We start from the raw sequence: 5,972 nt of genomic DNA, 5'->3' as shown, positions 1-5,972 counted from the left end.
ATTTTCAAAGCATTAAATAGACCATCTCAAGGCAAAATTTTAAGTGCATTGCTTAGATCTGAACAAGAAATTTGAAGCAGTCAAAGGAATATCTTTTTAAGGCATAAATTTAAGAAGCCCTTTAGGTAAATTAGTAAATCATGAAGTAGGCTACCATTAAGAATATACTTTTTTTTAAAAGGAGTTAAACGTGTTCATTTTAATGAGAGAACAGACAGACAAATAAATAAATAAATAAATGATGTTAAGGCAGAATTTTGAATACTATCCATGAGTTTGATAGTAAAGAAAAAGAGGGGGGGGGGAAATGACTATCGTATTAAGATCAGAATTTAAAAAAAAAAAACTATCATACTACAAATTTTGAAAGAATATAGGCTATTAGTAAAAACTGTATATATAAATTTAAAAACATGTTCAAACCAAATTTAAATACATTACGTGAATTAGTCCTGAAATAATTATCTTTGGTGTGAATAAATTAAGTATATCCAGAAGACACTAAGTAATCATTGACCCCTTGACCTCGTGTCCTTTGACCTGTTACGTGCACCTCGCTAGCTCAACCCGGCTGCTAATTAGGCTTCACCTGACGCTTTTTCTCAGCTGGTAGGCAGTACTGAGTCAGATCTGAGGAACAGGGTAGTCTTAACTCTTTCACTGTTAGACTTCAGATGGAGAAAACCGTCTATATATCCTGGTGGTTTGAGCTAGGGAGACGTATAGGACTTTCTTCTTGCTCTCCAGATGATTTTATGCAGCTGTGGAGAGAGAGGTGGAGCTGGGGGATTAGATCAAGCCTTCCTCTACCCCTCCGAATACACCAAGACCATCCAAAGCTGAATAAAATCGTCTGAAGGCAGCTGAAATGAACTGAAAAAATAATCCTCGTGAGGGGTAAGTTAAGACGGTTTTTCACCCTTGAAGGCACCTGAAATAAACTCAAAAATCGTCTTCCCACTGTGAGGTTGATAGAGACGATTTCCCCCTTTACAGCTGAGAAAAAGCATCTGAAGTCAGCCCAGATAGCAGTGAAAGGCTAAGGGTTTTATTCTTGCTGGTCAGATGGTTTTTTTCAGGTCTGGAGGGGTTCAGTCAAGGGCAGTATTCTTGGTTAAGGAAGCTCCCTAACACCTTTTCCCAAGCGACTTATTTTGTGAATTATACCTTACTGTCCTATCCCGTGGTCCATAAACCCTTCCAATATCGCCATACTCTGCATGGATAACGTGCTAAAGGATATTACCCAGCCATATCTAAAAAACAAATCGCTAAGGAAGAGGTGTTAGAGAGCTTCCTTATGAGTCCAAGGTTCGTATTCTCGGCAGTTAAGACAGCTCCCTAGCAGCTCTTCCTCACGGACTTCATTTTTTAGAATGACTTAAGTAACATGGAGGCAAGGTGTAATCAGCAAAATAAATCGCTCAGGAACAGGTGTTAGGGAGTACCTTACCCGACGAGAAGGCAGCCCAAGCCTCCCTTAACCCTTTCAGGCCGAAAAATCCCTCTAAGCTGAGAATAACCGTCTGAAAATCGCAAAAATGTGAAGAAATCCAACACAAGTGAAATTAATTAGTATCTTACCTGTCTAGTCTACCTGGCACCTACCTGTAAATAATTATATATATTTTACTTAGATTTTTTATATAGAAAATTATATATACATCTATAGGGCAATAATTTATAATTATAGACTGTACTATTAAAAGCTGGGAGTTTGGTACAGCCCGTTAGTTATACCGTTACCGTTACCGTTAATTGCCCCGTTGCCGTTTATTACACCGTTACCGTTGATTACTCGATTACCGTTACCGTTTGTGTAGCCGTTACCGTTGGTTACTCCATTACCGTTGATTGCACCGTTGTCATTTGTATACCCATTTGTGTAGCCGTTAGCTCCATTACCGTTGATTGCCCCGTTACCGTTGATTGCACGTTACCGTTTGTGTAACCGTTGGTGTAGCCGTGTCCGTTGTCATTACCGTTGATTAGGCCGTTTCTGTTGACACCGTTGCCATTGATGGCTCCGTTACTGTTGCGACGCCCGTAACTGTAACCATTACCGTTGATACCGTTACTGTTGATACCGTTACCATTGATACCGTTACCGTTAATACCGTTGATACCGTTACCATTTACACCATTACCATAACCATTTCCGTTTATGCCGTAACCGTTGATACCGTTACCATTCACACCATTACCATAACCGTTACCATTGATGCTGATACCGTTGACACCGTTACCGTTGATGCCGTTTCCATAGCCATTACCGTTTATCCTATTACCGTTAATACCGTTGAAAACGATACCATTTACACCATTACCATAACCATTACCGTTGATGCCGTTACCGTTGATACCGTTACCGTTGATGCCGTTACCGTTGACGCCGTTCCCGTTGATGCTGTTACCGTTGACACTGTTACCGTTGATGCCACTACCCTTGACACCGTAACCGTTGATGCCGTTACCGTTGACACCGTTGCCGTTGACGAGTCCAATATTGGCGTTGAGACCATAGAAACTGGGAGCGGTGGCACAGTCGAAGTTGTACCACCAGTCACACACAAAGTACTGTTGGTTGAAAACAGTACCGTTGGGACAAAGGAAGGAATCCATACGTCCATCAGCTTGGCAGATGTGGAAGACCTGTGGAGATAGTAGTAGTAGTAGTAGTGGTAGTGGTGGTTGTGGTGGTGGTGGTATTGGTGGTAGTAATAGTGTGGAAAACCTGTGGAAATAGTGTGGTAGTAGTAGTGGTAGTGTGGAAGACCTGTGGAAACAGTAGTAGTAGTAGTAGTAATAGTAGTAGTAGTAGTAGCAGTAGTGGTGGTGGTGGTGATGGTCGTGGTGGAGGTGGTGGTAGTAGTAGTAACAGTGTGGAAGACCTGTAGAAATAGTGTAGTAATAGTAGTAATAGTCATAGTAGTAGCAACGGTGGTAGTGGTGGAAATAGTAGTAGTAGTAGTACTAGTGGTACTAGTAGTAGTAGCAGTAGTGGTGGTGGTGATGATGGTGGTAGTGGAGGTGGTGGAAGTAGTCGTAACAGTGTGGAAGACCTGTAGAAATAGTGTAGTAATAGTAGTAATAGTCATAGTAGTAGTAACGGTGGTGGTGGTGGTGGTGGTGGTGGTAGTGGTGGAAATAGTAGTAGTAGTAGTAGTAGTAGTAGCAGTAGAACTATAAATGTAGTAGTAGCAGTAGTTGTGGGAGGAGCAGGAGGAGATAAAGAACAAGAACAAGAAAATAGTAGTAACAGTAGTATTAGAGGCAGTAGTAGTAGTAACAGCAGCAGCAGTAGTAGTAGTATAGAAGATGAAGAAGAAGGAGGAGGAGGAACAGAAGATGAAAGAGGAGAATAAGCAGTAGTAATAGTAGCAGACTAGTAGTGGTAGTGGAAGAAGAAAAAGAAGTGTTAGTAGTAGTAGAAATCGGTAAGGAAGAAGCCCCAGTCATCACCTTCAGCATACGGGAGGATGGCATTAAGAGGTAATTAGGTAGGTCAGGGAGAACGACCGTATTGTTTAGAAATCAAGGTTGAAGAAGCAAGAGAAAGTTGGTATATACATGTCATGACCGCGAACTTTCTGCATGATTTTAAGATTAGTGTAATTCGTGGATGAAACGCAGATTTCACCAAGGAGAGGCTGATTTATGGCCAAAGTGTGAGGGAAGGGGATGCTATTCAGTAAGTTTGCTCATTTCTTCCATTTTCAATGCCCAAAGACTTAAGGCTATGTTGGAAAGTTGTTTTATTTTGTGATCTATTTGTAGATTTCACCAGAGAGAGCATTGTTTGTGGCCAAAGTGAGGGAGAATGGAATGTCTTTAAGTAAGGTAGCTCACTTCTTTCAAATTCCAGTGCACAAGGACTTCAGAATGTACTGGAAAATATGTTTGGTGTAATTTGTGGGGTCATTTTGAACTCAGATGGAACTGGACGTAAGGCAGTTTTTGGTGTCTTCATCTCCTCAAAATCTGTCCTATGAGAGGCAAAATGCTAACTCATAGAAGCAGATTTTCATTTGAATGCAAGCTCCTCTAACCACAACGTATAGGAGTGAAACCCGCTAATTTTTACCCCCATCATGAGAAGCAAACGTCCTACATCCCAGATCGTTATTAAAATTGGATGATATTTTTACTTTCCTTCTCGTGATAGCTTATTATAGCCTAACCTACCCTGGGTGTAATGTCAGCTTGGTATTCATAGACCTGTGTATTGGTGTAGCTAACCCGGGTGTAATGAAGGAACTGGCTAAATATACACACCCTAGACAGTAAGCATAATAGTGTACCCTCATGCTACACCCAGATTGCAGGGCACTGTTGGTGTAGGAAAATTGGAAATGGTGTCGGGAAAGGTGTATTGGTGCTCCTATACCCAGTGTAGTGAAAAGGCTAGCTAAGTACCATGAAGAACTCCCATAAGTATATAGTACCATGAAGAAGTGCATAATGGTATCGTGAAGGGGTCTAGCCTAAGATACTACCATGAAAAAGCCTTAGTACCGTGAATGAATGCACAGATGGATCGTGAAGGGGCTAACCTCAATAACTACAAGGAGACCTCCCATGATATAGTACCATGAAGGAGTATATAAAGGAATCAACAGTAAACACAGTGGTAATAAGATGCATTCATCCTTACCTGACAGACATGGTTGCAGTGTCTGGAAAGGTGAATGTAGTGACGTAAAGGACTGAGTAACTATTATAGCGGATGCGAGGGGTCGTATTGTGACAGATTTCGTTCCCCATCTTCCTCAGCTATTTATTTTGCCTCTTGTAGCTATGAGCCTTTATGGCCATCAATAGTAGATCTTAAAACCTTATTAGTAATGTATGAGGGAAGAAGTCTTAATGAAGCATGACATCAAGCATGAGGTAGGATTGAAGGTAGGAGTAGAGTACTGTGTGTTGGAGCAGGTGAACCCGGTGGACTGCAGGAATGTACTATGATACATGAAGACTTATACAGTAGATACAGTGCCAGGACATAATATCTGACAGTACAGTATTTTCACCTGACATCCGGCCTCGTATGGTATACTTACTGATACCGGCGTGCTGCAGTGAAAAGACTTAACTGTCATGAAGACCTAAGAGTGTAGATACAGTGCCAGGACTTACACAGTAGATACGGTGCCACAGAACAGTATCTCACAGTATTCTCACCTAACATCCAGCTTCCAGGGCGGAGTCAACATAACTCCCGGGTACCTGTGTGTTGGAGCAGGTAAACCCGGTAGACTGCAGGACTGTACTATGATACTTGAGGACTTACACAGTAGATACGGTGTCTCAAAACAGTAAATCACCGTAACTTCTCACCTGACATCCAGCTTCCGGGGTGGCGTCGGCGTAATATCCGGGCACCTGTGTGTTAGCGCAGGTGAAGCCGGTCAGCGGGACGGAGGCGAGGATGGGATAGTCCACGCCTGCAACGCCGCCCCCCCTGATGGCAGAGCTCAACGCGGTGATGGGGTCCACGAAGCCGTTGATCCCATTACCGTTGATGCCGTTGATTCAGTTGATACCGTTACCATTGATACCATTGATCCTGTTGATGCTGTTACCGTTGAGACCGTTTGTGAAGCCATTACCAATGCTTGTTCTACCGTTTCCGTTGATGGCACCGTTTCCGTTAGCGTACCCATTACCGTTGATTGGACCGTTACCGTTGATGGCACCGTTTCCGTTAGTGTACCCATTGCCGTTGATTGGACCGTTACCGTTGATGGCACCGTTTCCGTTAGCGTACCCATTACCGTTGATTGGACCGTTACCGTTGATGGCACCGTTTCCGTTAGTGTACCCATTGCCGTTGATTGGACCGTTACCGTTGATGGCACCGTTTCCGTTCGCGTACCCATTACCGTTGATTGGACCGTTACCGTTGATGGCACCGTTTCCGTTAGTGTACCCATTGCCGTTGATTGGACCGTTACCGTTGATGGCACCGTTTC

General features: G+C 42.9%; 1 pseudogene; it reads right to left on the bottom strand.

Annotated features, from left to right (window-relative positions):
• Positions 1 to 1,702: 1,702 nt before the first annotated feature.
• LOC145408730 (uncharacterized) overlaps positions 1,703 to 5,972 on the bottom strand; it is a 70,110-nt pseudogene continuing 65,840 nt past the window's right edge.

The sequence above is a fragment of the Coenobita brevimanus genome, chromosome 78 (genome assembly GCF_032717465.1).
Source record: "Coenobita brevimanus isolate Jiangsu-jjx chromosome 78, ASM3271746v2, whole genome shotgun sequence".
Lineage (NCBI taxonomy): Eukaryota > Metazoa > Arthropoda > Malacostraca > Decapoda > Coenobitidae > Coenobita > Coenobita brevimanus.
This window is presented reverse-complemented; position numbering and strand designations above follow the sequence as displayed.